The sequence below is a fragment of the Strongylocentrotus purpuratus genome, unplaced genomic scaffold, assembly GCF_000002235.5.
Source record: "Strongylocentrotus purpuratus isolate Spur 01 unplaced genomic scaffold, Spur_5.0 spur5_scaffold_1, whole genome shotgun sequence".
Classification (NCBI taxonomy): domain Eukaryota; kingdom Metazoa; phylum Echinodermata; class Echinoidea; order Camarodonta; family Strongylocentrotidae; genus Strongylocentrotus; species Strongylocentrotus purpuratus.
The window spans coordinates 34,553,913-34,568,112 of NW_022145594.1; positions in this window are offsets into that span (position 1 = coordinate 34,553,913).

The window sequence follows — 14,200 nt, forward strand, 5'->3', positions numbered from 1 at the left end:
TAAAAATATGTGGAATATCATGAAAGAAAAAAAATGGCGATTCTATGGTGTCTAATAGTTTTACGCGCGAAAACGCGCGCGCATGCGCGTGTGCGCGATTTTTAAAAAAATGCTTAGAATGGCCTAAAACGTATGCAAAATGATTTTGAGACGATTTTGAGCATTTCAAAATTTTGTGCGCGCATTGACGCGAGGACGTACGCGCACGCGCGCGTTATTTGACCTGCAATTGACCGGACGGATATTGACCTTGATCATGATAAATATGAATGAGAAATAGCTTTTGGTTATGAAGATATGATCATGAGTTGATTTTCGTAAAATTTTACAAAATGGCGCCTAGATGACGTCATCAGTGAAGGTCAATGTTGAAAACGTTATTGTGCTTTGTACATATGCCTATACATATGTGTGCCAAATTTCAAATTATTTGATTGAGCCATTTCCAAGTTATCTTGCCAACAAAAAAGTGGTTAGAAATAAGAAAAATATATAAACTAGATTTGTAATACTTGTTTGGAACAAGTATAGGTGGGCTGGTCCAACTAAAACTTAAGACAAAATGAATGCCACATTTGAGATAGCTAATTGTCTCAGCTACAACATACTCGAAGTTCAGCGTAAACGAAGCTAAAACGACGGAGATATTGCTCGCAAAAGACGGAAATGTAGAATCCAGTTCTGAGAAAAACTCATGTCCCATAGAGAATACACGCAAAATGTGAAAAATTGACATTCCTCCTTTAATAGCAACATTACGCCATGATGCTTTTGTCAAAATTAAAAATTGTGATGACTGCATTTGTAGAACATTGTCTCAGCTAAAACATATACAATTTTGGAAGAAAATTGATCAATATTAAGAGAGATACTATCAATTTTCCAAAAATATGATGACAACATAATATGCAAATTGAAATTTTGAGTTCGGAGGCCATTATGATGACGTCATGAGTTAATTGAGGGTAAAATAAGACATGAAATCATGTCTCCAATTTATATTCTATCACAATATGAAAAAAGAATTAGGGTGACCTTGCATCCTAAAGAGCTACAATGGATTTTGTGTAGGCATGTTTTTGTCCGTATATTCTATGTAATACAAGAGCTCGCACGTACAGAAATTTATGTTAAACGGTCGATCATTCCGTTATTAATAGTCATAAAGAGACAAAAATGGTATTAAATTGTTTGCAAAAATATGTGCAATATTATGAAAGAAAAAAAATGGCGATTCTATGATGTGTAATAGTTTAACGCGCGAAAACGCGCGCGCATGCGCGTGTGCGCGATTTTTTATAAAATGCTTAGAATGGCCTGAAACGTATGCAAAATGATTTTGAGACGATTTTGAGCATTTTAATATTTTGCGCGCGCATTGACGCGCGGAGGTACGCGCACGCGCGCGTTTTTTGACCTGCAATTGACCGGACGGATATTGACATTGATCATGATAAATATGAATATGAAATAACCTTTGGTTATGAAGATATGATCAAGAGTTGATTTTCGTAAAATTTTACAAAATGGCGCCTAGATGACGTCATCAGTGAAGGTCAATATTGAAAACGTTATTGTGCTTTGTACATATGCCTATACATATGTATGCCAAATTTCAAGGCATTTGATTGAGCCATTTCCAAGTTATCTTGCCAACAAAAAAGTGGTTAGAAATAAGAAAAATATATAATAAATAATAAATAATAAATAATAAATAAATAAAGGCAATTCTAACGAAATTATAAGGTGGTCTGTACGTTATACAGCCCACCTGATAATAAATAATAAATAATAAATAAATAAAGGCAATTCTAACGAAATTATAAGGTGGTCTGTACGTTATACAGCCCACCTGATAAATAATAAATAATAAACTAGATTTGTAATACTTGTTTGGAACAAGTATAGGTGGGCTGATCCAACAAAAAAATGAGACAAAATAAAGGGTACATTTGAGATAGTTTTTTGTCTCAGCTACAACATACTCGAAGTTCAGCGTAAATGAAGCTAAAACGACGTAGATATTGCTCGCGAAAGACGGGAATTTAGAATCGAGTTTTGAGAAAAAATCATGTCCCATAGAGAATACACGCAAAATGTGAAAATTGACATGCCTCCTTTAATCACAAAAATACGCCATGATGCTTTTGTCAAAATTAACAATTGTGATGACTTCATTTGTAGAAAATTGTCTCAGCTAGAACATTTCAAAATTTGGAAGAAAATCAATCACTATTTACAGAGATACAATCAATTTTCCATATATATGATGACGTCATAATATGTAAATTGGAATTTTGAGTTCGGAGGCCATTATGATGACGTCATGAGTTAATTGAAGGTCAAATGTGACATGAAACAATATCTCCGAATCATACTCTATCAAAATATGAAAAAAATTGGGGTCACCTTGCATCCTAAAGAGCCACAATGGATTTTGTATAGGCATTTTTTTGCCCATATATGCTATGTATTACAAGAGCTCGCGCGCACGGAAATTTATGTTTAACGGTCGATCATTCCGTCATTTATAGTCATAAAGAGATAAACATGCTATCAATTTGTTTGTAAAAATATGTGGAATATTATGAAAGAAAAAAATGGCGATTCTATGGTGTGCAATAGTTTTACGTGCGAAAACGCGCACGCATGTGCGTGTGCGTGATTTTTTATAAAATGCTTAGAATGGCCTAAAACGTATGCAAAATGATTTTGAGACGATTTTGAGCATTTTAAAATTTTCCGCGCGCATTGACGCGCGGACGTACGCGCACGCGCGCGTCATTTGACCTGCAATTGACCGGAAGGATATTGACCTTGATCATGATAAATATAAATGAGAAATACTTTTTGGTTATGAAGATATGATCATGAGTTGATTTTCGTAAAATTTTACAAAATGGCACCTAGATGACGTCATCAGTCAAGGTCAAGGTTTAAAAAAATTCTGTGCTTTGTACATATGCCTATACATATGTGTGCCAAATTTCAAGGCATTTGATTGAGCCATTTTCAAGTTATATTGCTAACAAAAAAGTGGTTAGAAATAAGAAAAATATTTAATAATAAATAATAAATAAATAAAGGCAATTCTAACGAAATTATAAGGTGGTCTGTACGTTATACAGCCCACCTGATAAAGGCAATTTTAACAAAAATATAAGGTGGTCTGTATTAGATACAGCCCACCTGACTAGACATAATACTTGTTTGGAACAAGTATAGGTGGGCTGGTCAACTAAAATTTGAAAACAAAATAGAGCAAAAATAAGCGAGAAACTGCTTAAAAAATTCTGAATAAACAATATCATGTAGATTCATTACGTCAACGAAATTCACCTTCTATAGTCATAACACGCAAATTGTGAAATTTCTGACATGAGGCCTTTAATCGAAATTTTCACTCTGATGACGTCATCAAAATGAAAAATTGTAGAGAATTATCTTAGCTACAACATATCGAAATTTTGAAGAAAATCAATCAATATTTACAGAGATACAATCAATTTTACATAAATATGCTGACTTCATAATATGCAAATTCGTACTTTGAGTTCCAAGGCCATTATGAAGATGTCACGATACACTTAATGGCCAAATGAGACATGGAATCATATCTCCGACTCATACTCTATCTAAATATGAAAAAGAATTGAAGGTCACGGTTCATTCCAAAGAGCTATAATGGATTTTGTATAGGCATGTTTTTGCCCATATATGCTATGTATTAAAAGAGCTCGCGCGCACGGTTATTTATCTTGAATTGACGCTCATCTTGTTATTATTGGTCATAAAGAGATAAACATGGTATCAAATTCCTTGAAAAAATATGAGAAATATCATAAAAGAAAAAAAAATGGCGATTCTATGTTTTGTAATGATGTTACGTGCGAAAACGCGCGCGCATGCGCGTGTGCGCGATTTTTTATAAAATGCTTAAAATGACCTGAAACGTATGCAAAATGAATTTGAGACGATTTTGAGCATTTAAAAATTTTGCGCGCGCACTAACGCGCGGACGTACGCGCACGTGCGCGTTTTTTGACCTGGAATTGACCGGACTGATATTGACCTTAATCATGATAAATATGATTGAAAAATCACTTTTGGTTATGAAGATATGATCAAGAGTTTATTTTCAGAAAATTTCACAAAATGGCGCCTATATGACGTCATCAGTCAAGGTCAAGGTTGAAAACTTTACTGTGTTTTGTCCATATGCCTTTACATATGTGTGTTAAATTTCAAGGTATTTGATTCAACCATTTTTAAGTAATCTTGCTAACAAAAAAGTGGGTCGAAATAAGAAAAATAAACTAGATTTGTAATACTTGTTTGGAACAAGTATAGGTGGGCTGATCCAACAAAAATTGAGGCAAAATAAAGGGTACATTTGAGATATCTTTTTGTCTCAGCTACAACATACACGAAGTTCAGCGTAAATGAAGCTAAAACGACGTAGATATTGCTCGCGAAAGACGGGAATGTAGAATCGAGTTTTGAGGAAAAAATCATGTCCCGTAGAGAATACACGCAAAATGTGGAAATTGACATGCCTCCTTTAATCACAAAAATACGCCATGATGCTTTTGTCAAAATTAACAATTGTGATGACTTCATTTGTAGAAAATTGTCTCAGCTAGAACATTTCAAAATTTGGAAGAAAATCAATCACTATTTACAGAGATACAATCAATTTTCCATAAATATGCTGACGTCATTTTGAGTTCGGAGGCCATTTTGATGACGTCATGAGTTAATTGAGGGTCAAATGAGACATGAAACAATATTTCCGAATCATACTCTATTAAAATATGAAAAAAATTGGGGTAACCTTGCATCCTAAAGAGCTACAATGGATTTTGTATAGGCATGTTTTTGCCCATATATGCTATGTAGTACAAGAGCTCGCGCGCACGGAAATTTTTGTTAAACGGTCGATCATTTCGTTATTAATAGTCATAAAGAGACAAACATGGTATCAATTTGTTTGTAAAAATATGTGGAATATTATGAAAGAAAAAAAATGGCGATTCTATGTTGTGCAATAGTTGCTTAGAATGGCCTAAAACGTATGCAAAATTATTTGAATTATTTTTGAGCATTTAAAATTTTTGCGCGCGCACTGACGCGCGGACGTACGCGCACGCGCGCGTTTTTTTACCTGAAATTGACCGGACTGATATTGACCTTGATCATGATAAATATGAATGAGAAATACCTTTTGGTTATGAAGATATGATCATGAGTTGATTTTCAGAAAATTTCACAAAATGGCGCCTAGATGACGTCATCAGTCAAGGTCAAGGTTGAAAACCTTATCGTGTTTTGTCCATATGCCTATACATATGTATGCCAAATTTCAAAGCATTTGATTGAACAATTTCAAAGTTATTTTGCTAACAAAAAGTGGGTCGAAATAAGAAAAATAAACTAGCTTTGTAATACTTGTTTGGAACAAGTATAGGTGGGCTGGTCCAACTAAAATTTTAGACAAAATGAAGAGCACATTTGAGATAGCTAATTGTCTCAGCTACATCATACTCAAAGTTCAGCGTAAACGAAGCTAAAACGACGGAGATATTGCTCGCGAAAGACGGGAATGTAGAATCCAGTTTTGAGAAAAAGTCATGTCCCATAGAGAATACACGCAAAAAGTGAAAAATTGACATGCCTCCTTTAATCGCAAAAATACGCCATGATTCCTTTGTCAAAAATGAAAAATGTTGTTAACTACATTTGTAATGAATTGTCTCAGCTAGAACATATCGAAATTTGGAAGAAAATCGATCAATATTTACAGCGATGCAATCAATTTTTGAAAAATATGCTGACATCATAATATGCAAATTGAAATTATGAGTTCGGATGCCATTATGATGACGTCATGAGAAAAGTAAGGGTCAAATGAGACTTGAAATCATATCTCCAATTCATATTCTATCACAATAAGAAGAACAAAATTCGGGTCACCTTGCATCCTAAAGAGCTACAATGGATTTTGTATAGGCATCTTTTTGCCCATTTATGATATGTATTACAAGAGCTCGCGCGCACGGAAATTTATGTTAAACGGGTGATCATTCCGTTATTAATAGTAAACATGGTATCAATTTGTTTGTAAAAATATGTGCAATATTATGAAAGTAAAGAAATGGCGATTCTATGTTGTGTATTATTTTAACGCGCGAAAATGCGCGCGCATGCGCGCGTGCGCGATTTTTTTATAAAATGCTTAGAATGGCCTAAAACGTATGCAAAATGATTTTGAGACGATTTTGAGCATTTTAAAATTTTGCGCGCGCATTGACGCGCGGACGTACGCGCACGTGCGCGTTATTTGACCTGAAATTGACCGGACGGATATTGACCTCGATCATGATAAATATGAATGAGAAATAGCTTTTGGTTATGAAGATATGATCATGAGTTGATTTTTACAAAATGGCGCCTAGATGACGTCATCAGTGAAGGTCAATGTTGAAAACGTTATTGTGCTTTGTACATATGCCTATACATATGTGTGTCAAATTTCAAGGCATTTGATCGAGCCATTTTCAAGTTATCTTGCTAACAAAAAAGTGGTTAGAAATAAGAAAAATATTTAATAAATAAATAAATAAAGGCAATTCTAACGAAATTATAAGGTGGTCTGTACGTTATACAGCCCACCTGATAATAAATAAATAATAAAGGCGATTTTAACAAAAATATAAGGTGGTCTGTATTAGATACAGCCCACCTGATAAAGACGATTTTAACAAAAATATAAGGTGGTCTGTATTAGATACAGCCCACCTGATAAAGGCAATTTTAACAAAATTATAAGGTGGTCTGTATTAGATACAGCCCACCTGATAATAATAATAATAGTCCGTTCTTGTATAGCGCATAACACATTATGATATAAAGTCTCTATGCGGTTGATCCTTTTCCGTCTTTTTAAGCGAGTGTTGGATGGCTGCCATATTGCACAGCACTTGTTACGATTACATAATATTTATGCCAAGAGATGGCGCTGCTGCTCAGCAAGCCAGGTCCGTGTTCGAGAACCCACACGGGAAAGGATCTTTATTTTACTGAAGGTGCCGATTTGTGCCTGTGAACACAAATAATTGTAGCAATGTCGTTTTTAAAATGACCGACAAATTTTCCTTCTAGTACAAACAGAAATCCGGACATAGGAAGGTTGTTTGGTTCTAGTTTCCGAGTAGTGAGTCGATCGACACCCGTGTATAATATGGTTGAGCTGGGAGACGTTTTTACTCACGGTGCCTCCCAGTGCTCTTCCGGGCACGGGTGAGCGTCACCCGGCACAGTGCCAGGCAGAGGGGCATAAATTGACACTTAAAAAAAAAAACATGGCGGCGGTGTATACGTGTACGATATATCGGACATGTGTAGTTGTCTAACTGATGTGTACACAGTTCTTCAATACCTAAATCTCATACTTATCCATGTCTACAATGATTCATTTTGAGTTAATATAATACGTTTTATTATGTTTTTTTGTAAATGCCTTTTAAATATGTTGATGTTTCAGATGTTTTTTTTTCTATCATATCTTGATTGTTTGTGAGCTGTGAATTATGCGATTTTGAGAACCCATGATTTTTTTTCTTCCCTACATTCTGTGGTATGTGTGTTGTTGATAAGTATTGGGTCACATATATGAGGTCCTCATGTGACCTGAAACTTTAAGGTGCCAGAATGTAATGATGCAATGGCTCTCTCCAGCAGCCTTCCTGTATACGAATTGCCACGTACTTCCATGTGGAAACCTTGCCGCAGACTTGCGGTGAAAATGAAAGAGTATATGGCAAGGATGCGGCAAAGTATGCAGCAAGGTTGTCACAGGTCTCCTGAAGTATGCAGCAGGTCTGGGGCAAGTCTATATGGGATATGAATATTCATGATGAAGTCTGCAGCAGACTCCTCATCATAATGAAAGAGTATGCGACAATGTTACTAATTTGCTTGTGAAAATGATGACTGTCTGCTGCAAGTCTGTCGCAGGAGTATGTGACAGGCTCATTTCTTTGCTATGGGGGCCGCCGGACTCGACTACTACGACCACCATCTGCATCAGCTGTCATCAATAGTAATGACCAGCAGATTTTACATTGTCCTCGTGAAGTGAAATTAGTGGAAAATATTGAGATCCACAGTGAAATCGGCCGTGCATATTCACATTTATGATTGTAAACAAACGAATAGAATGGTATAAAACCAACAAATACAATTTTGACACTTTTTTTGTTCTGAAAAAAAACCACGTGTGTGCTTATCACTACTAAGACAATTTCCCTTCATCAGCTCCCTGGAGGAAAAAACATTCACTATTCAATGTTCAAAGAGATAACTTTGCTGTAATTTTTTTGCAACTGATCTGATTATCCACTTGTGAATATATCCTGATTTGTCTTGCCATTATGTACGCAAATGTGAATTGCACTCTCAAAACAGTCATTTTTAACGAACATGAAAAAAACAAAGTCATCAAAGAATCAGAAATTGACCAAAAGATGAAAAAAAAGCTGTCTGATATGCTTTCTTAATGTATTATTATTCAATAAGCTTTGATTATGTGTGTGACAAAAACTGAATGTGATGCAAGAGTGTATGCGTGCGAATGGCAGTTACAAATAAAGCCAGTCTGTGTTGCCCAGGTTTTTAATGTATATCAGAAATGTTATGCAGATGGGTAGTGGAGAAATATTATTCTACAGCGAGAATGTGTGAAATGATTGTTTTTGGCTTTGCTCACAGTGCAAAAAAAAAAAATCACTAAATAAGCTGAAATAAGGCCAAATATTTGAACATCGCATACAGTTTGCATAAATTATCATTATTAAGTACATCAAAATAACTATTGTGTGCTAGAATTTTTTTTACATATGAATCATGAGCTTCAACATTCCAAAAAGTCTGACAAAATGATTCTAGTTCCTTGAATATTTGCAGATTTGAAATTTATGTATGCGTTATTTGCGTATTCATAATTTATGCAAATTAACCTATGCATATTCAAATATAAAAATAAGGAAACTTTAATGAATTCAAAATGAAGGAAACATTCGTTCAATCCATTTTCAAGATTCTTCAAGAGTTAGTTTAGAGACAAATATGTAAGTTTTTTTTTCTGTAAAATGCATAAAAATTTGCATATTAGGAAAAAAACTAATTATACCACTTTTGTTCCTTACATGGATATCTACAAACATGGGAATTGTTGTGTTCATCGGACATTCGACGGCCGAGATCAAAGGCTCCCCCCCCCCCCCCCCCCCCCATCGAGTCAGGGAGGTGCCCAAAGTAGCCTAGTACTGTAAGGGTTAAAGGGTGGTCCGTAATTTGTTGATGTATTTGTATATGATTATTCAAATAAAATTTCTGCACGAATCAATTTAGCAATACAGTTATAATTATGTTGTATTTTTGTTGATTTTTGTTGTTGGTGAATGCCATGCAGAAATATATAATATGAAATAGGATATAGGCTGTATAGAATTAATATGGACAGAACAAAAGAGAGGTATAATTTGCCTATTTTTTGAATTTCAATGAACCTTCTCTTTAAAACAAAATCAAGTACAAGACAAATAGAGAGTGAATTCATGGTCTCATCCAAATAATAATCAAGTATCGAAATAACATCATGAGAGAGAGAAGGGGGTAGAAGCAAATTTTAAAAAAATAAACAGGAATACTTGACAAATCATTACATAGGGCAAGCAAGAGAAGTAACAATAAAACCGATGGTTATCACAACAAAATTTAAAAGAGTATTTTCACCTTTATGTGGAAATCAATAAGTATACACAGAGCCAGGGATGGATTAATTGTTATTATATACCTCACTTTAGAAATCTAGCCATCTGATTGGTCGAAATTGGAGTCGTGATTTCAAGTAATGCCCCACTCACAGGGAAAAGCAATAGCCCACAGTCGAGACGACGATGATTTTCACTGATACACCTCAATATTTGCAGTGCAACTAAAAATTTCGATGATCTACGAGCCTTATTATTTACTACAAAACAACGTTTTTCTGCGATTGGTGTGACCGAAACTTGGTTTGTTGACGACATATCTTCTTCCTTATGCTCACTACCAGGTTATGATATTATTACAAATAATAGATTAGAGCGGTCCGGAGGTGGTGTCGCCATGTATATGTCTCAAGAATATGAATATAAGCTACAACCAGAATTAAATCGGATGGAAAATTTCATTGAGACGGTATTTGTCGAAGTCATTGTGCCAAACAATAAAAACATTATAATAGGAACAATTTATAGACCTCCTAATTCGAGCCAAGACGATTTCTCTCGTGTTTTCCATGATTATTACTGCATCCATTAATGTTAAATAAAACGTGTTTTCTTTTAGGAGATTATAACATGAATTTATTGAACAACGCCACTGATACATTTGTCCAAAATTTTGTCGACACCCTCCTTACAGCTAGTTTACTACCACTTATAACTAAGCCAACGAGGGTTACAGAAAACACTGCTACTCTTATTGATAATATTTTAACAAAATAATGCTAATTTTTTTCTCCAAAATCAGGTATAATCTTGTCTGAAATCTCAGACCATTTCCCCATTTTTACTCAATTTCCAATTGAAAAAAATTTGCTGATGCATCCCAATGTCGAAGTTAAAAAACGTGATTTTTCTGAAGAAAATATTGTTAGGTTTGGACAAATACTCGGAACTACTGACTGGTCGGTGATATATCAAATTGATAATGTTAATCAATCTTTAGACACTTTTATGGATCTTTTAAAAGATGCTTTTGATACTTGTTTTCCAGCTAGTAATAAAAAACGTAGTTACAAAAAGACTCCTAGGAATCCCTGGGTAACGAAAGCTCTTTTACGTTCCATAAATCGAAAAAAACAATTTATATTTAAAGTATAAATTTAAGCTATTGGATAAAGATAAGGTAAAATATACGGAATATAAGAACATATTGGTTACTACCTTGAGGAAAGCTAAACAAAAATATTTTTGTAAGCAGTTTGAACTGTATACAAATGACCTAAAAAATACTTGGAAGGTTATCAAAAGTGTTATACACGGGAAAAGCAAGTATTCCACAATTAAAAAGATTAAAGTTAATAATGAAGTTATTGATAATACCGAACTAATCCCGTAATATTTTAATGATTATTTTTCAAATATTGGTCTCAACCTTGCTCAAAAAATACCAGACTCAAATAAGCATTTCACCGACTTTCTTGGAACCCCAAATTCACTTTTTATATATTTCACACCAGTTCTTGAAAGTGAAATTATAAACATAATTAACGGATTGAAAAATAAGCGGAGTTCTGGACATGATGAAATAAGCAATTATCTCCTGAAAAAAATAACCCTTGATATTGTCCAACCTTTAATTTATATTTTCAATCTATCGCCTACAACTGGGGTGGTGCCTCAATCGATGAAATTGGCAAAAGTTGTTCCTGTCTTCAAGAAAGGAGATCCTTTAGAGTTAAGAAACTACAGGCCTATTTCCTTGCTGACATCCGTATCTAAATTTCTTGAAAAAATTGTATTTTTTTTCGTACTGTAAAATTCTTTTGTGCTAGTAATATTTTCTATCAGGCACAGTTTGGCTTCCGTGAAAAGCATAGTACAACACATGCCCTTTTGACTCTAATAAATAAGATGGCTCGCTCTATTGACAATTTCGAACATACGGTGGGGGCTTTCTTGGACTTCTCTAAGGCGTTTGATACGATTAATCACGAAATACTTCTTTACAAACTTTCTAACTACGGAATCAGAGGATTACCCTTAGAGTGGTTAAAGAACTACCTCCACAATAGAAACCAATACGTTCTCATATACGATGCACATTCTTCTATAAAGACTATTGAATGTGGCGTGCCTCAAGGTTCTATTTTAGATCCGTTACTTTTTATTGTTTATATAAATGATTTTTACATGTCTTCAACAACCCTGTCTTTTCTCTTGTTTGCTGACGACTCTAACATTTTCTTTTCTCACAAAGACCCAGAAATTTTACTGAGAACGGTTAACTCTCAATTACGAGAAGTTAACTGGATCAAGGCAAATAAATTGTCATTGAATTTAATAAAAACCAATTATATGCTTTTTAGTAATATTATTGATAATTTACCAGAAAATATTGTACTTGATAATACTGTCATACAAAAAGTCTCTTCTACGAAGTTCCTGGGAATAATAGTAGATGATAAACGTAAATGGAAGCTGCATGTTGATGTTTGTAAAATCATCTCTAGAAATATTGGTATTTTGAACAAGGTAAAATTGTCTTTTCCATCTCGTATACTGCTTAATTTATACTCAACTTTAGTACTTCCTTACTTGAATTATGGAATACTTGCGTGGGGCACCTGTGGAAATACTCAATTAAATAGAATTTTACTATTGAAAAAGAAAGCAATGCGAATCATTTGTCACACTAATTTTCACGCTCATACTAATGAACTCTCTCACGCAAATAATGTTTTGAAGATTCATGACTTATTTTTCTACAACTTGGGTATATTTATGTATACACTAGAAAAAATGAATAGCCACAAGTTCTCTCAAATATGTTGAACAAAAATACTGAATTTTATAGTTACCCCACGAGAAAAGCAAAATGTTATCACCTACCAAAGACAAGAATGCAATTTTCCAGCAGGATTTTCACTTTCATTGGCCCAAAATATTGGAATGCCCTTCCTGGCACATTACAAGAAAAGCCCTTATTAAGTGGTTTCAAAAATGCCGTCAAGCACTTTTTGTTGCAAACGAATCAGAATAAGTAGTTCCCCTCTTCCTCTCTGTCTCTTTCTCTGTCTCCCTCAACCCCCTCTCTCTGTCTTCTTTTTTATCTTCCTGCATGTCTTCCCCCTTTTCTGTTTTTTACTCTCTCATTCCTATAGTCTTCATTTATCATCATCATCTTGTCATTCTGCTAATGTTTCTGATTTGTTTTTGTCTCGTTAATTGTTTGTTTTTCTATTGTCTGTCATGTTTTTTTGATTCCGTAATTTTTTTTAAATTAAGTTACAAATGTATAAAGTATAATTATTATTGTGCGAACCTACATCTAACAAGCTTTGCTTTCAAGTAGGTTCGTTTTTTTCAATTCTTGTAATTAAATCATTTTGCATTACAATGACTAAAAAACAATGTCAAATATATTTCAATGCTTATTTCTGTTATACCATTACGTTTATTATTGTTTGTTATTGTTTATATTATGTGAAAAAGAAATGGAAAATAAATTCGCTCTGTTTAAAGCTATTATATATATTTAAAAAAATTAAAAAAATCACCATCCACCATTCGAACCAAGGTAATTTCATTGTTTGATACCATTGTTCGAATGGTGGATGGTAATTTGGACAAAGAATCATGGTTGCCATGGTACTTTTTTATAAGGGCACTTAGTCCACTCCACTTCATTCGATAAATAATTCTTTTAATTCTTGCTTCAAAACTTCCTTGTAACAACTTTTGTATCGTTAATCAGATATTGCTCAAACTTTCAATTATTTTTGTTTCTCTTATTTTTCTGCTTTTATTAAAACAAACTTAATAACATGGTATCAAACTATGGTAATTTCATTGTTTGATACCATGTTTACCATGGTTCGAATGGTGGATGGTAATTTGGACAAAGAACCATGGTTGCCATGGTACTTTTTTACAAGGGTGCACTTAGTCCATTCCACTTCTAGAAATAATCATTCGATAAATAATTTCTTTAATTCTTGCTTCAAAACTTCCTTGTAACAACTTTTGTATCTTTAATCAGATATTGCTCAAACTTTCATTTATTTGTTTCTCTTATTTTTCTGCTTTTATTAAAACAAACTTAATATCAGGGTTGACTTCCCCTTTAAGTATGTTGGGATCTTCCTACATGTTGCGATCTTCAGGTTGTACAAGCATACGACTGTTTACATGGTGCTCCCCGCCCACCCTCAAGGTTTCCACGGTTAGCATTCACACTTAAATGCTTTTGTTAACACTGCTGCCGCCTGTGAAAAGTGTGAAAAGACCATTGATCCTTCTGTCAAAAGAGCCAGCATATATGAGACATTTAAAAGAATTAAAGAAAAGTAAAATGTAGATTAGAAAAGGGAAGAGGGGGTAATGGGATGAAATTAAATTAGTCACTCATACATGCATCACAATTGTGGATG